This window comes from Halichoerus grypus, chromosome X (assembly GCF_964656455.1).
Source record: "Halichoerus grypus chromosome X, mHalGry1.hap1.1, whole genome shotgun sequence".
Lineage (NCBI taxonomy): Eukaryota > Metazoa > Chordata > Mammalia > Carnivora > Phocidae > Halichoerus > Halichoerus grypus.
In genome coordinates, this window is record NC_135727.1 from 75900890 (window position 1) to 75919376 (window position 18487).

General features: G+C 34.7%; 1 long non-coding RNA gene and 1 pseudogene across 1 annotated transcript in view; one reads left to right on the forward strand and one right to left on the reverse strand.

Moving 5' to 3' along the window:
- Positions 1-18487, reverse strand: part of LOC144380575 (uncharacterized) — a 416331-nt gene that overhangs the window by 108442 nt on the left and 289402 nt on the right. Inside the window, exon 3 of the long non-coding RNA XR_013444775.1 lies at positions 1440-1618. This is a non-coding gene — a long non-coding RNA (uncharacterized LOC144380575). The remainder of the gene's footprint in view (positions 1-1439; positions 1619-18487) is intronic.
- Positions 2880-5083, forward strand: LOC118534116 (60 kDa heat shock protein, mitochondrial pseudogene; annotated as a pseudogene).

Sequence of the window (18487 nt, forward strand, 5' to 3'; positions counted from 1 at the left end):
ATTTAAAAAATTTTAAAAAATTTTAAAAATTTTAAAAAATCTTAATAAGGAGGGCATGTGTTGTGAAGAGCACTGGGTATTATATGCAACTAATGAATCATTGAACACTACATCAAAAACTAATGATATATATTTGTTGGCTAATAGAACATAATAAAAAAACAATAAATAAAAGAAAACTGAGTACCAGAGAGGCAGAACTAAAATTCAAATTCAGGTTCTTTGACTACAAATCAAAAGATCTTGCCACTATACCACAGTTGCCAATAATTTTTATTAGTCAGTTATAAAAAATATTAAAGATGTAATTAAAAGTTTAAACACCATGTGGAAGAACTTCTAAAGACTGTAATTTAATAAAATTAAATCAGTATTTCCACTTTTCTTTGAAACTATGACCTCAGCCTAGCAACTTCATATTAGACATGTCACCAGAGGCAAGGGAAACAAAAGCAAAAATGAACTATTGGGACTTCATGAAGACAAAAAGCTTCTGCAATGTGAAGGAAACCTAAACATTTGTAAATTATGAAAATAAAAGAGGCTTAAATTCCTTAGACTGATCAAATGTCCAAAGGTATGTGACATGAGTCTACAATCAGTTGAAATAAACTTTAAACTGCTGCTTTAGCTAAATAAATAAAGCAGATTTCATAATAGAAGGCTACATTTCTACAATTACCTGCTCTAGGTACATATACCTGCTCTAGAAAATTTGGTTTCCATTTACATACTATCTAAAGAAACACAGAAGAAGCAAAAAGGAAAAATGTCAGAACCACAGCCATTTCATTGCTGAGAATAGTTGCTTCTTTCTCTAGCATTGCCTTTTCCTTAGGTGCATATATTGGGGTTACTGAAGAATTTTCTGAATATGCTATGTCAGAAACTTTCCTCAGAAAATTAAAATTAAGTAGAGGTTTAATTCTTCATAAGAAAACCATGAAATTATATAGTTATAGCTTTCTTTTAGGTATTAGTCTTCTTTACATACAGTGTTAGAAGTCAGAGAGACCTGTGTCTAAAACACAACCCTGAACTTAATAGCTGCATGGCCTTGGATAAGTCGAGTAATCTATTCAAGACTGTTTTCTATGTGTAAAATGAAGATAATACCACATACATCATAGGATTATTATGAGGATTAAATGGGATAACACATATTTTGATATTTGGTTAGTAAATCTCAATAAATGATAGTTCATTTTCTCTTACTCCCTCCTAGGCTTATTTCCTGTTAAAAAATCTAAAAAGCTAAGAATAAAATCTTCTTCAGATTTTCACTACCACTTTGATAGCTCAACTTTTCTGAAAGTAAGCTTAATTTTCTTATAAAAGTAGTCACAGCTTGTCATATTATACAGATCATGACAATCTTCTTACAATAGTCTACTTTAACACACAAAGCCCTCAACAACAATAACCACCAAAGTACCTACCTCTTAACATTTCCAATGTCTGGTACATATCCTCGACCAGCTTAATTTTTCTTTGGAGGTCTATAGTCCACATCTGTATTTCTTACTTGTGTGGCTTATTCATCATATCATGGCTTTTATCCTCTGTTGCCGAGTCAGAATTGTAAAAAAATAATCCAAAGCCGTGGAATAAGAGATTCCTACAGAGTTACATAAGCAGAAGGCAAACCTATGGTGAGAATTCAATAAATCATTCTCTGAAACACATTTTACCCATTTAAAGTTCTGTACTACAGTCAGGACAGCAAAAGATTTGGATCTCAAAGGTTGATAGTTCTTCTCAATGATTGTGCTAATCTGAGGTGTTTTATACATATTGACTCAGAATCTTCGAAAAGCCTAAGAGAACTTATCTTGTAACTATGGATAATACTCAATCTAAAAGAACCATAGCCAAATTACGTAGAGACACACACACACACACACACACACACACGCTTAAAAAAGAAAAACATATATGAACAGTGAATTTAAGGAGAACTACTTTATCTAGACTTTTCATTAAGTAGCAGAATGTTTCCAGGTAGATCCTATGTACAGTTTGCAGATTAAGTATTACTATTCCCTCTTGCTGATTTATGCAAAGTGAAGTAAGATCATAAATGTTAAAGGACCACAATTTAGAATAAACATTAATTTCCTAAAGACTTGGAATGTATATTTCCACCTTAGAGAGACTTTTCTATTTTTTAGTTCACTTGCAGTCATATTAACTAAAAAGTCACACATACAATTTACAAAGTTGACAGAACCAAGAAAAACACTTGGATAAAACTAGCCTTGAATCTTCTTACTTATTCCCTTCTACTTCACTTCAAAATAAATGAATGAATCATCTTTCTGAAAAATTTAAGATGTTAAATTATTACACTATTAATCAATTATCATTTTATAACTTTAAGTTGCTTAAAACATGTTTCTCAACTAGAAGTTAGAGCATTAAACCATGGTCTGGGAGCAAAGTATGGCCTAACAAAGGATTGTGGAGGTCCTTATCATTATTTCCACTTACTAGCTTTATGTATTTTTTCATTCCCTGAATATTACTTTTAGTAGTGTGGTAGCCACACTTTCCAAACTTTAAATCTGACCATAATATCTCATAAATAAGGTTTTTGTGTTGCTTCTTGGTGCCAGATGCAAACCAAAAGATGTAAATTGGACTTTGAAAAAACTGGAACTTATGGAACGCTCTGATGGCTTGGAAAGATAATGGGAGATAATTCTTGAAATTAAAAATGTCTTGGAAAATTAGGTTACTATATGAATAGGACATCTGAGTGAATGATACTGGATAGGTGAAAAAAATCTGCTAAAATTCACAACAGGAGGAACTCTTCCCCTCATTTGCATCCCACAACTTGCCTGACTGCTGGCACACCCTGCAGTTGCCCCACAGAAATGCCTTGATTACCTGTAGTTCTTCCTGAAATTAGGCCAGTGTCTAGAGCACTGGCTCCTCATCTCATTCAGGCTTATTCCAAAGAAGTAAAATTTGGTGTAGATACCTGAGCTTTAATGCGTCAATGTGTAGACCTTTTAGTTGATGCTGTAGCTGTTACTGTGGGGCCAAAGGGAAGAACAGTGATTATTGAACAGAGTTGGAAAAGACCCAAAGTAACAAAAGATGGTGTAACTGTTGCAAAGTCTATTGGCTTAAAATATAAATATATAAAAATATTGGCACTAAACTTGTTCAAGATATCAGTAACACAAATGAAGAGGCTGGGGGTGGCACCCTTACTGCTATTTTCCTGGCACACCCTATTGCCAAGGAAGGCTTAGAAAAGATTAGCAACAGTGCTAATCCTGTGGAAATCAGGAGAGGTGTGATGTTAGCTGTTGATGCTGTAATTGCTGAACTTAAGAAGCAGTCTAAACCTGTGACAACCCCTGTAGAAATTGCTCAGATTTCTACGATTTCTGCAAATGGAGACAAAGAAATGTACAACATCATTTCTGATTTAATGAAAAAAAACTAGAAGAAAGAGAGTCTTCACAGTAAAGAATGGAAAAACACTAAAGGATGAATTAGAAATTATTCAAGGCATGTAGTTTGAGTGTGAATATATTTCTCCATATTTTATTAATACATCAAAAGGTCAGAAATGTGAATTCCATTATTTTATATTCTATTGAGGTGAAAAGAAAGTTTTCAGAGTCCAATCCACTGTACCTGTTCCTGAAATTGCCAATGCTCCCTATTAGCCCTTGGTCATAATTGCTAGATGTTGATGTAGAAGCTCTGAATAAACTCATTTTGAATAGGCTAAAAATTGATCTTTTGGTTGTAGCAGTCAAAGCTCTAGGTTTTGGTGACAATAAAAAGAACCAGATTAAAGAGATGGCTGTTGTGACTGGTGGTGCAGTGTTTGGAGAAGAGGGATTGACACTAAATCTTGAAGAAATTCAGCCTCATGACTGAGCAAAAGTTGGAGAGGTCATTGTGACCAAAGATGATGCCATGCTCTTGAAAGGAAATGGTGACAAGGCTCAAATTGAAAAATGTTTTCAAGAAATCATCAAGAAGTTAGATATCACAACTAGTGAACATGAGAAGGGAAAACTGATTGAACGTCTGGCCAAACTTTCAGATAGAGTAGCTGTGCTGAAAGTTGGTGGGACAAATGATGTTGAAGCGAATGAAAAGAATGACAGAGTTACAGATGCCCTCAATGCTACATGTGCTGCTGTTGGAGGCATTGTTCTGGGAAGGGGTTATGTCATGGTTTGGAGCATTCCAGCTTTGGATTCAATAATTCCAGGTCCTGGGGTGCCTGGGTAGCTCATTTGGTTAAGCGGCTGCCTTTGGCTCAGGTCATGATCTCAGGGTCCTGGGATCGAGCCCCATGTTGCATCAGACTTCATGCTCAGTGGGGACTCTGCTTCTCCCTCTCCTTTTGTCCCTCCCCCTGCTTGTGTGCTCTCTCTCTCTCTCAAATAAATAAATAAAATCTTTTAAAAATACATTATATGTTTAAAAAAGAGAGAGAGAAGATAGTAGGAAGGGAAAAATGAAGGGAGGGAAATCAGAGGGGGAGATGAACCATGAGAGACTATGGACTCTGAGAAACAAACTGAGGGTTCTAGAGGGGAGATGGGTGGGGGGATGGGTTAGCCTGGTGATGAGTATTAAAGAGGGCATGTATTGAATGGAGCACTGGGTGTTATACACAAACAATAAATCATGGAACACTACATCAAAAACTAATGATGTAATGTATGGTGATTAACATAACATAATAAAATTAAATTAAAAAAATAATTCCAGCTCCTGAAGATCAAAAAATTGATATAGAAATTATTAAAAGAACACTCAGAATTCCTGCAATGACCATTGCTAAGAATGCAGGTATTGAAGGATCACTAATAATTGAGAAAATTATGCAAAGTTCCTCAGAAATGGGTATGATGCTATGCTCAGAGATTTTGTGAATATCGTGGAAAAAGGAATAATTGACTCAACTAAGGTTGTAAGAACTGTTTTATTGGATGTTGCTAGAGTGGCCTCTCTGTTAAGTACAGGAGAAGATCTAGTCACTGAAATTCCTAAAGACCCTAGAATGGGTGGAATGGGATGTGGTATGGGAGGTGGCATGTCCTAATTCTTAAAATAGTACTTTATTAATAAACTGTGAGAGGAAGTTCAATGCAGTAATCCTTACCAATAACTTAGAGAAATCAGCTGAAGGAAATGACTGAAGAAAAGCCTGGCTGATGTTTAAGAAAATAACTATAACCAACAGTCACTGGTTTCAGTTAACAACATATAATGGTTTACTGCTGTCATTGTCAATGCCTACAGAAAGTGTATTTTGTATTTTTGAATAAAAACACATTTGTACATTCCTGATAACTAAGTGCAAGGGTCATGTAACAAATGTGTTGCTTTCAACTTAAATCACTGAGGCATTTTTACAACTATTCTGTTAAATTCAAGATTTTAGTGATTGCCATTACCAGATAAAAAAAATGAGAAGCAGCCTTTCCGTGGAGAGTAAGAATAATTGTGTCTGAAGTAGAAAAATAATCTAATTATATGACACTCTCTGTTAATAAAAATTTGTTTAAAGTTTTTTTAAATTTTTATTTAAATTTAATTTAATTAACATATACTGTATTATTAGCTTCAGAGTTAAAATTTAGCGATTTATTAGTTGTGTACAACACCCCATGCTCATTAATTCAAGTGCTCTCCTTAATGCCCATCACCCAGTTACCCCATTCCCCCAACCACCTCCCCTTCAGCAACCCTCAGTTTGTTTCCAGTAGTTAAGAGTCCCTTAATGGTTTGTCTCCCTCTCTGTTTTCATCTTATTTTATTTTTCCTTCCCTACCCCTAAGTTCATCTCTTTTGTTTCTTAAATTCCACATATGAATGAAATCATATTACTATATGATTTTGTCTTTGTCTGAGTGTGTATTTGTCTTTCTCTGAGTGACTTATACGCTTAGCATAATATCCTCTAGTTCCATCCATGCCATTGCAAATGGCAAGATTTCATTCTTTTTGATGGATAAGTAATATTCCACTGTATCTATACACCACATCTTCTTTATCCATTCATCTGTCAATGGACATATGGGCACTTTCCATTTATTAGTCACTGTGAAAATTAATGCTATAAACATTAAGGTGCAGGTGCCCCTTCAAATCACTATGTTTGTATCCTTTGGATATAGACCTAGTAGTGCAAATGCTGGGTCTTAGGGCAGCTTTATCTTCAACTTTTTAAAAATATTTATTTATTTATTTATTTATTTACTTATTTCTTTATACTAACATATGTTGTATTACTTCTTTTCAGAGGAAGAATTTAGTGATTCATCAGTAGCATACAATACCCAGTGCTCATTACTTCAAGAGCCCTCCTTAATGCCCATCACCCAGTTACCCCATCCCCCCAACCACCTCCCATCCAGCAACCCTCAGTTTGTTTCCTAAAGTTAAAGGTCTCTTATGGCTTGTCACCCTCTCTGTATTCCTCTTACTTTATTTTTCCTTCCTGTCCCCTATGTTCATCTGATTTGTTTCTTAAATTCCACATATGAGTGAAATCATGTGGTATTTGTCTTTACCTAACTGGCTTATTTCACTTAGCATAATACCCTCTAGTTCCATCCATATCATTGCAAAATGCCAAGGCTTCATTCCTTCTGATAGCTGAGTAATATTCCATTGTATATATATATATATATATATATATATATATATATATATATACCACTTCTTATTTATCCATTCTTCTGTCAATGAACATCTGGGCTCTTTCCATATTTTGACAATTGTGGACATTACTTCTATAAACATTGGATTGAATGTGCCCCCTTTGAATCACTATTTTAGTATCCTTAGGATAAATAACTAGTAGTGCAATTGCTGGGTAGTAGGGTAAAGCTATCTTTAAATTATTTATTTGTTTTTATTATTTATTTATTTATTTATTTATTTATTTATTTATTTATTTTTATTAACACATACTGTATTATTAGATTCAGGGGTAGAATTCAGTGATTCATCAGTTGCATATAACACCCAGTGCTCATTACATCAAGTGCCTTCTTAATGCCCTTCACCCAATTATCCCAAAACCTACCCACTTCCCCTCCAGCAACCCTGAGTTTTCTATAGTTAAGAGTCTCTTATGGTTTCCCTCCTTCTCTGTTTTTATCTTACTTTTTATTTCCTTTCCTTCCCCTATGTTCATCTCTTTTGTTTCTTGAGTTCCACATATGAGAGAAATCATATGGTATTGGTCTTTCTCTGACTGACTTATTTTGCTTAGCATAATACCCTCTAGTCACATCCATGTTATTGCATAAGGCAAGATGCATTCTTTTTGATGGCTGAATATTATTCCATTGTGAATATATATACCATATCTTCTTTATCCATTCATCTGTTGGTAGACATCTGGGCTCTTTCTGTATTTTGGCAATTGGGGACATTGCTGCTATAAACATTGGGGTGCACGTGCCCCTTCGAATCACTATTATTGTATCCTTTGGATAAATACTTAGTAGTGCAGTTGCTGGGTCAAAGGGTAGCTCTATCTTTAACTTTTTGAGGAAACTTCATACTCTTTTCCAGAGTGGTTGCACCAGTTTGTATTCCCACCAACAGTGTAAGAGGGTTCCCCTTTCTTTGCATCTTCACCAACAGCTATTGTTTCCTGACTTGTTAATTTTAGCCATTCTGACTGGTGTGAGGTGGTATTTCACTGTGGTTTTGATTTGTATTTCCCTGACACCAAGTGATGTTGAGCAGTTTTTCATGTATCTGTTGGCCATTTGTACGTCTTCTTTGGAGAAATCTCTCCATTTCTTCTGCCCATTTCTTGACTGGATTTTTTTGGTTTTGGGTGTTACATTTGATAAGTTCTTAATAGATTTTAGATACTAACCCTTTATCTGATAAGACATTGGCAAATATTTTCTCCCATTTCATAGGTTCCCTTTTAGTTTTGTTGACTGTTTCCTTTGCTATGCAGAAGCATTTTATCTTCATGAAGTCCCAATAGTTCATCTTTGCTTTTGTTTCCCTTGCCTTTGGAGACAGGTTTAGCAAGAAGTTGTTGCAGCCAAATTGAAAGATATTGCTGCCTGTGTTCTCCTCTAGGATTTTGATGGATTCCTGTCTCACATTTAGGTCTTTCATCCATTTTGAGTTTATTTTGGTGTACAGTGTACAGTGGTCCAGTTTCATTCTTCTGCATCTCACTATCCAACTTTCCCAACACCATTTATTGTAGAGACTGTCTTTTTTTCCATTTGATATTCTTTCCTGCTTTGTAGAAAATTAGTTGACCACAGAGTTGAGAGTCCATTTCTGGGTTCTCTATTCTTTTCCATTGATCTATGTGTCTGTTTTTGTGCCAGTACCATGCTGTCTTGATGATTACAGCTTTGTAATATAGCTTGAAGTCCGGAATTGTGATGTCTCCAGCTGGTTTTCTTTCTCATCATTCCTTTCGTTACTTGAGGTCTTTTCTGATTCCATGCAAATTTTAGGATCATTTGTTCCACCTCTATGAAAAATGCTGATGGCATTTTGATAGGGGTTGTATTGAATGTGTAGATTGCTTGGGTAGCATAGACATTTTAACAATATTTGTTCTTCCAATCCACAAGAATGGAATGTTTTTCCATTTCTTTGTGTCTTCCTCAATTTCATTCATAAGTGTTCTATACTTTTCAGAGTACAGATCCTTTACCTTTTTGGTTAGGATTATTTCTAGGTATCTTATGGTTTTTGGTGCAGTTGTAAATGGGATCAATTCCTTGATTTATCTTTCTTCTGTCTCATTATTAGTGTATAGAAATGCAACCGACCTCTGTGCATTGATTTTATATCCTGCCACGTTGCTGAATCCTGTATGAGTTCTAGCAATTTTGGGGTGGATTCTTTTGTGTTTTCTACAGGGTATCATGTCATCTGCGAAGTTCAACTTCTTCATTGCTGATTTGGATGCCTGTTATTTCTTTTTGTTGTCTGATTGCTGAAGCTGACTTCCAGTAATATGTTGAACAGCAGTGGTGAGAGTGGACATCCCTGTCATTTTCTTGACCATGGGGGAAAGCTCTCAGTTTTTCGCCATTGAGGATGATATTTAATGCGGGTTTTCATATGTGGCTTTTATGATGTTGAAGTATGTTCCCTCTATCCTTACACAGTGGAGAGTTTTTTCAAGAAATGATGCTGCATTTTGTCAAATGCATTTTCCGCATCTATTGTGAGGTTCATAAGTTCTTGTCCTTTTTTTTTTTATTAATGTATCACACTGATTGATTTGTGGATGTTGAATCACCCTTGAAGCCGAGGAATAAATCCCACTTGTTCGTGGTGAATAATCCTTTTAATGTACTATTGGATCCTACTAGCTAGTATCTTGGCGAGAAATTTGGCATCCATGTTCATAAGGGATTTTGGTCTGTAATTCTCCTTTTTAATGGGTGTTTTGTCTGGTTTTGGGATCAAAGTAATGCTGGTCTCATAGAATGAGTTTGAAAGTTTTCCTTCCATTTCTATTTTTTGAAACAGTTTCAGAAAAATATGTATTAATTCCTCTTTAATATTTGGTAGAATTCCCTTGGGAAGGCATGTGGCCATGGACTCTTGTTTGTTGGGAGATTTTTGATTACTGATTCAATTTCCTTGCTGATGATGGGTCTGTTCAGGTTTTCTATTTCTTCCTGTTTCAGCTTTGGTAGTTTATGTTTCTAGGAATACATCCATTTCTTCCAGATTGCCTAATTTGTTGGCATATAATTGCTCATAATATTCTATTAGAATTGGTTATAATTCTTCAGTGTTGGTTGTAATGTCTCCTTTTTCTCTCATGATTTTATTTATTTGAGTCCTTTCTCTCCCTCTTTTTTTTTTTTTTTTTTTTGATGTCTGGTTAGGGGTTTATTGATCTTAATTCTCTTGAAGAAGCAGCTCCTACTTTCCTTGATCTGTTCTACTATTTTTCTGATTTCTATATCATTGATTTATGCTCTAATCATTAGTATTTAGTCTGGAATTAGTCTCTATTTGCTGTTCTTTTTCCAGCTCCTTTAAGTGTAAGGTTAGGTTGTGTATTTGAGAATTTTCTTGTTTCTTGAGAAAAGCCTCTATTGCTATACTCTTCCCTCTTAGGACTACCTTTTGCTGCATTCCAAAGGTTCTGAAATGTAATGTTTTCATTTTCATTTCCTTCCATGTATTTTTTAAATTATTATTTAATTTCCTTGTTGTCCCATTCATTCTTTAGTAGGATGCTCTTTAACCTCCATGTATTTTTGTTCCTCCCAATTTTTTTCTTGTACTTGACTTCAAGTTTCAAAGCATTGTGTTCTCAAAATAAGCATGGAATAATCTCAGTCTTTTTGTATCAGTTGAGAACTGATTGGTGACCCAGTATGTGATGTATTCTGGAGAATGTTCCATGTGCACTTGAGAAGAATGTGTATTCTGCTGTTTTAAGATGAAATGCTCTGAATATATCTGTTAAATCCATCTGGTCCAGTGTGTCATTCAAAGCCCTTGTGTCCTTGTTGATCTGCTTAGATGATCTGTCCATTGATGTGAGTGGCGTTCTAAAGTCCCCTACTATTAATGTATTATTGTCAATGTGTTTCTTTAATTTTGTTATTAACTCGGTTATATAATTGGCTGCTCCAAAGTTAGGGGCATAAATATTTACAATTTTTAGATCTTCTTGTTGGACAGACCCTTTATTATGATATAGTGTCCTTCTTCATTTCTTATCACAGTCTTTGGTTCAAAATCTAGTTTGTCTGATATATGGATTGCTACTCCAGCTTTCTTTTGATGTCCATAAGCATAATGAATTGTTCGTCACCCCCTCACTTTCAGTCTGGAGGCATCTATGAGTCTAAATGAGTCTCTTGTAGACAGCTTATTGATGGGTCATGGGTTTTTTTGTTTTTTTGTTTGTTTGTTTTATCTAACCTGAAACCCTATGTCTTTTGACTGGAGCATTTAGTCCATTTACATTCAGGGTAATTATATAAAGATATGAATTTAGTGTCATTGTATTACCCATAAAGTCCCTTTTTCTGTAGATTTTCTCTGCTCCTTTCTGGTCTATGTTACTTTTGGGCCTTCTCTTTGCTTACAGGATCCCCCTTTAATATTTCTTGCAGGGCTGGTTTAGTGTTCAGGAACTCCTTTATTTTCTGTTTCTCTTGGAAACTCTTTTATCTCTCCTTCTATTCTGAATGACAGCCTTGCTGGAAAAAATACTCTTGACAGCATATTTTTCCCATTTAACACACTGAATATATCATGCCAGTCTTTTCTGGCCTGCCAGGTCTCTGTGGACAGGTCTGCTGCTAGCCTTATGTGTCTACCCTTGTAGGGTAAGGATCTCTTGTCCTGAGCTGCTTTCAGGATTTTTTCTTTATCTCTGAAGTTTGCAAGCTTCACTATTATATGTCATGGTGCTGATCTAATTTTATTGATTTTGATGCAGGTTCTTTGTGCCTCCTGGACTTGAATGCCTGTTTCCTTCTCCAGATTGGGGAAGTTCTCAGCTATAATTTGTTGAAATAAACCTTTGCCTCTCTCTCTCTCTCTCTCTGTCTTCATCTTTTGGGACCCCTATTATCTGGATATTATTTTGCTTTATGGTATCACTGATTTCTCAAAGTCTCCCTTCATGATCCAGTAGTTGTTTTTCTGTCTTTTTCTCAGCTTCTTTAATTTCTATCACTTTTTTCTTGTATATCACTAACTCTCTCTTCTGCCTCATTTATCCTCTTAGAGCCTCCATTTGGGACTGAATCTCAGTAATAGTATTTTTAATTTCGACTTGATTAGATTTTAGTTCTTTTATTTTTCTAGTAAGGTATTCTCTAGTGTCTTCTATGATTTTTTCAAGCCCAGCTAGTATCTTTATAATTGTTGTTTTGAATTTTTGTTCTGACATCTTACTTATATCCATACTTATTAAATCCCTGGCAGTGAGTACTACCTCCTGTTCTTTCTTTTGAGGTGTGTTTTTCTGTCTCATCATTATATCCAGAAAAGGATGGAAGAAAGAGAGAGAAAAGACAAATATAACAACCACAACACCAAAAAAAACAAAATAAACCAGAAGAAAACAAAAACAAAACAAAATAAGAAAAAAAATCAAAGAAAACATGAAACAGAACAAAACACTAAACTAGATCCTGGGTGTGTTTTGGTCTGTTTGTTAAAAGAAACTAGATTCCCAAAATAGGGAAGAAAGAAAAAATATATATATATACAAAAATAAAATTATATATATATATATATATATATACAAAAATAAAATAAAATGAAAAGAAACCAAAATAAAAAATGTATATATATTATATATAACATATATATATAAATAAAAATTAAGAAAGAATTGAAAAAAATAAGAAAATATCCAAAAAAAAAAAAAAAAACTCAAGTACTAAAAAATAATTAAAAAACCCATGAACGCTATATACTGTTTTTCCCAAGAGCTGAAGTTTTGCAGTTCTCTATGATGGGTAAACTTGGTGTTAGCTACTTTTTCCTGCTGGTCTTCTAAGGGAGGGGTCTGTTGTGCTGATTCTCAGGTGTTCTTGCCTTTGTGGAATTGTGCCTCCCTTGACATGCGGCTGGTTCCATGTAAGTCGTTCCAGATTCCACTATATGGCACTCTTTTGCTCCCTGAAGACTTTCAGCAGCAACAGAGGAGATGAAAATGGCAAAGCCCCACTCTCTAGTCCTGGAGCTGAAAGTTCACACACCCCCATTTTCAGTGAGCCCTTACAAAAAAGCAGTCGATCACTCTTGTCTCCCTGGTTTCTGACCAAACTCTGTGTTCACCCAGCCTGTGACCCAGCACTTTTATTTCAGGCATGTGACACAGTTTTGAGTCTCCAAAATTTACAGACTCCTGTGGTTTGGACCCACATGGTTCCTCCCAGGAGAGGGAGGGGGGGTCTCACCCCATTTCTACCTTTTGCTGGGCCCTTGCCTGGAGAGTGATCACACCACCATGCAATTGCTCTCAGTTTATGGCAACACCAAGCAGAAAGCTGTCTCCTAGTCTTGTTATTTTCAGCCAGCTTCCCCGCTCTTGTCCCTGAAAACCTTGCTGGACTCAGGCACCTCCATTCTTCTTGTGACCCCGGGGATCCTGTGACACCATACTGTCCCAACTCAGATTCCGCCGTGCTTTGCCACCTGAGTACCATAATGCCAGCATCATCCCTCACTGTAGCAGACTGCTGAAAGTTCTGATTTTGTGCTCTACTTCTTATAATACTTTGCAGTATCTTCCTTAAGCAAGCTCCCTCCCCTCCACCTTATCTTCCAATATATCACCCTAGATTCACATCTCTGTACCTCTTACCTTCCAAAAAGTGGTAGCTTTTCTATTTGTGGAATTACAGCAATTCTTTTCTAAGATGTCTGATTGATGTTGCTGGTGCTCAGAATGATTTGATAACTATCTATCTGAATTCCAGGGACCAGAAGAAATTAGGGTCCCTTACTCCTCTGCCATCTCAACTCCTCTCTCCCCTATTTTCTGAACCTAACATTGTTTAACGTTTTAAAAAAATGTCAAGACAAGAGAAACTGGCAATATTTAACGTGAAATCATTACAAAATATATTCCACAGTTCATTTAGAAATATGTGAATTTCAGGTAAATTGCACGTGACTTTGTCCAAAGAAAGCCATGACTCTCTCTTAGATGTGAAACATGTTGAAGAGTGAAATGCTGCTCTGGAGTTGATACCTCATATATATGTTATCAGGATCTTAGGGTTACTTACTGCTCAATTTGACATTACCAATTTGTGGAGAAATATATTCCCACTGACATCTAAGTTGGCCATACCAGTAAATATGCTATTAGCTGAAGTTTCTTATTGCCATAGCTATCATGATGAATGGGTCAGCCTTGTTTATCCACATATGACCCTGAGAGATTCCCTTCTGATTCTACAGTTTTAGTGATTTATAGATGCAATAATACTACATTTGTGGACAGCCAAGAAAAGGCTCACAATCTGCCTCTGGAGTCTAAAAGGATATTAAGAAGACTGTTCTCCGTAGCTTTCATTCTGCTACACTAAACTTCTTAAGGACAAGGTGAGACTTATTCTAAGTCCCCTGTGCTAAGCATCACATATAGTAGATGCTCCAAAAATAGCCGCTAAATAGCTTATAAGATCCTCCAGGAAGAAAGCACTTTCTTTTTTTTTTTAGATTTTGTTTATTTATTTGACAGAGAGAGACACAGCGACAGAGGGAACACAAGCAGGGGGAGTGGGGGAGGGAGAAGCAGGCTTCCTGCAGAACAGGGAGCCTGATGCGGGGCTCGATCCCAGGACCCTGGGATCATGACCTGAGCCGAAGGCAGACATTTAACGACTGAGCCACCCAGGCGCCCCAAGAAAGCACTTTCTTGACCTTCCAAGTTTTTCTGAATAGCAGCTATTTCTTTGATTTGGTTGTTATCTTATAGGCAAGCAAGATAGGAGGCAAAGTTTTGAGGCAGCAGATAAAATTATTCACACAATGATGCAAATGTGGATATATGTCTCGAAGGAGCTGCTACTCACCTACCTTCCTGTGTGCCCAGGATGAGGGAGATAGGTGGGTGGTCATTATCTGTCTTTCCAAGTGCCACCTATGAAATTATGGTCCTTAAAAGAAGCAGCAGTATCTTGAAACTTGGCTGTTTAGGTTACTTCTTTGTAGAGGAGTAAGAAGAAGCACAATTGGTGACTATTAACCATATGTCTCCCTCAAAGTAAAATCTTGCTAGAATACAGAAGGGAGTGAAGGAAATTAAGAAATGGTATCAGTCTTTGCTAGCTTTCCAAAAATCTAAACTTTACAGTGGTCTGACTGGACAGGAGAGAGAGAGAAGCAAATTAAAAAACACGAACTTGCAACAGCAAAGAACAAATGCATACACAAAAGGAATTTAAGAATTTTCTAAGTTTCATGAGCAAGTTAAAGGGATAACTATCACAACACATTACCAAGATGAGGAAGAAAGAAGTCTCTATAAGAAATAGAAGCCAAACCAGTAAACTTGTTTTCTATTTCTACCAGTTGGAAAGAAGAATCATCTCTCTTTGTACAGCTGTTAAATCAGAAACGATTTGTTCCCCTACTGGGGATAAAAACTTTCATCTGCTCTAGTATGTATATGTGTATGTACTAGAGCAAAAGAATATGGTATGTATAGTACATACTAGTATGTCTAGTACTAGTGTGTATAGTACATACTATATATACATATATATAAATATGTGTGTGTGTGTGTGTGTATTACTATATATAATATACCAAGGACAATATCACACAGTTCATATGTAGTAAATCATTAATATAGGTTAGCCAATAAGAACCAAACCAATCCAAATTGAGATTATTAAGTAGTGTGATATGTGTACTAGCCCATAGACTGACTTATTTTCATATATTTTCTTTGGAGGAATTAGCTTTGTATGGTCTTGTTTTATGTTCAATATTTACACAAATATTGCTTTAAGAAGGCCATTAAACCGAACAGAGAATAAATCTGTACAATTAAGGAGCCCAACCTCCATGTGTAAATATTAATCATGTTTTTTCATGATAAAAATACATTCCAATCAAAAGGCTTTATTTGAGTTTGACAAAGTGAAAGTGACAGATAGATTGTTTTTTTTTAGTGCCCCAAATCTCTTACTGGAGTCCAGAAGCAAAGCAATACAATTCAGACTGAGCATAAATATTGTTGATGTGCTAAAAAGTGAACAGTCATGATGATATTCTTACCACGTTTAAGTCAACATAAATCAACTTTCCAAGAACGTCAAAATTTATCTATTATTACTTAAAACTTAAAGGAGCTCTCTAGCTATAGCCTTTAGTACGAGAAACATTAGAAGAAAAAATTCTCAAAAAAGATGCTTTCATAAATTTAATCAGAAGAATAAATTAATATCCTAAGTGAAATGAGTCAGACAGAGAAAAAATACTATATAATTTTACTTATATGTGGATTGTAAAAACCAAAACCAACCAACCAACAAAAAAGAAATGGAATCATAAACACAGCAAATCAACTGTTGGTTGACAGAAGGGATGGGATTGAGGGGAATGAGTAAAATAGGTGAAGGGGACTACAAGATACAAGCTTCCAGTTAGAAAATAAATAAGTCCCTGGGATGAAAAACACTGCATAGGGAATATAGTCAATAATATTGTAATAATATTGAATGGTGATAGATGGTAAATAGCTTAATGTATAGAATTAAGCATAGCTTAATGTATAGAACTGTGGTGAGCATAGCTTAATGTACTGAATTGTCAAATTAGTATGTGTACACCAGAAACTAATATAATATTTTCTGCCAACCGTACTTCAATTTAAAAAATCTCATACCTCAAAAAAATGTCATACAAATTAGTTTACCAAACAAATCCATATATTTACCTCAATTGAGTTTTAAAACCAACATATGAAATAAACAAGGTAAATATTTTTATTTCTCCAATACCTAAATGAGAAAACTGAGGCTGTGAAATATTATGTGACTTATTCTGTGTCATAAAACTCCAGACTGGTGGAGCTAGAACTAGAATATAGCTCCTCTGACCCAGAGTACCTTTTTCCTTCTGCATTTTAGACCACTGCTGAGTAGTATTCCACTATATGGATATATTATAATTTGTTTATTCATTCACTTGCTTATAAACCTTTGGGTTATTTGGAGTTTTACAATAAAGCTGCTATAAATATGTGTATACAAATCTTTGCATGGGCATATGCTTTCTTTTCTCTTGGTTAATAACTAAGAGTGGAATGACTGGTTCGTATGGTAATTTTATGTTTAACTTTTTAAGAAATTGTCAAACTGTTTTTCCAATGTAGTTGTATCAATTTATGTTCTCACCAGCAATGTATGTATGAGTTCTAGTTTCTTTACATCTTTGTTAACATACTCAGTTTTTGGTGTACTCAGTATTTTTTATTTTAATTTTAGTCATTCTAATATGCAATAGTATCTCATAATGTTTTTAATTTGTATTTACCTAATGATTTGGACATCTTTTCTTATGCTTATTTGAAGTCATTATCTCTTTTATGGTGAAGTGATTATTCAAATATATTGCCTTTTTAAAAATTGGATGATCTGTTTTCTTATAAGTAGTCTCTTATTTTTATTTTTCTTTATTTGTTTATTTGTTTATTTTTTCGGGCAAGAATAAACCATACCTTGGTTCAAAGATTTTACAAACCAGTAAACTATGAATTTAACACTACCATAATTACTAATAGAGTAATATACTAACAGCAACCATGTATTATAATCTCAATTTTATGTGTTGAAATCAAATGATAATAAAAATAAAAGTATACAAAATTGTCTTAAAAAATGAAAACTCAATGTGAGCAAAACAGTTTTTGATTTCTGTTTAAAAATAAAGATGTTCAAAAAAGTACTCATAGGTATTAATCATGCTAAAGGACTCAGTTGGAAATAATTGTGGCTTGTTTATAAATATATCCTCCCAATCAGTATATAATCTGAAAGAGCTAATTCTTGCGGCTGTGAAAAAAAAATAACACAAAATTACATTCATGACTCAATTATGAAACAACTAATATACTGTTTTATTTTTTATTTTATTATGTTATGTTAGTCACTGTACAATACATCATTAGTTTTTGATGTAGTGTTCCATGATTCATTGTTTTCATATAACACCCAGTGCTCCATGCAGTACATGTCTAATATACTGTGTTATAAGGCAGCACGTTAAAAATGTATATTATTTTGCTTTCATTTATGATTAACTTTTCTCTATTTTACATAGTATTTTGTTTATATTTTGAATATGACTGTATTTTCTTTTTTAATTTAAATCAATTAACCAAGGTATAGTACATCATTGGTTTTTGATATAATGTTCAATGATTCATCAGTTCATTGAAGTATAATTAACAGGTATAAAATAATTTTTAATTTCAGGTATAAAATAATAATGAATCAACAGTTTTATATTTCTCAGTGCTCACCACAATAACTCTTAATCCCTTTTATTTACTTAACCCATCCCCTTCTCACCCTCTCTGACAACCACCAGTTTGTTTTTTGTATTTAGAAATCCGTTTTTATTTGTCTCTTTTTATTTTTGTTTTTTTCTTTTGTTTCTTAAATTTCACATTTGAATGAAGTCGTATTTGTCTTTGTCTGATTTATTTCACTTAGCATTATAACCTCTAGGCCCATCCATGTTGTTGCAAATGGCAAGATCTTATTCTTTTTTTTAATTTAAATTCAATTAGCCAACATATAGTACATCATTAGTCTCAGATGTAGTGTTCATCAATTTATCAGTTGTGTATTACATCCAGTGCTCATCACATCACATGCCCTCCTTAATGCCCATCATCCAATTACCCCATCCCCCACTCACCTCCCCTCCAGAAACCCTCAGTTTGTTTCTTATAGTTAAGAGTCTCTCATGGTTTTTCTCCCTCTTTGAT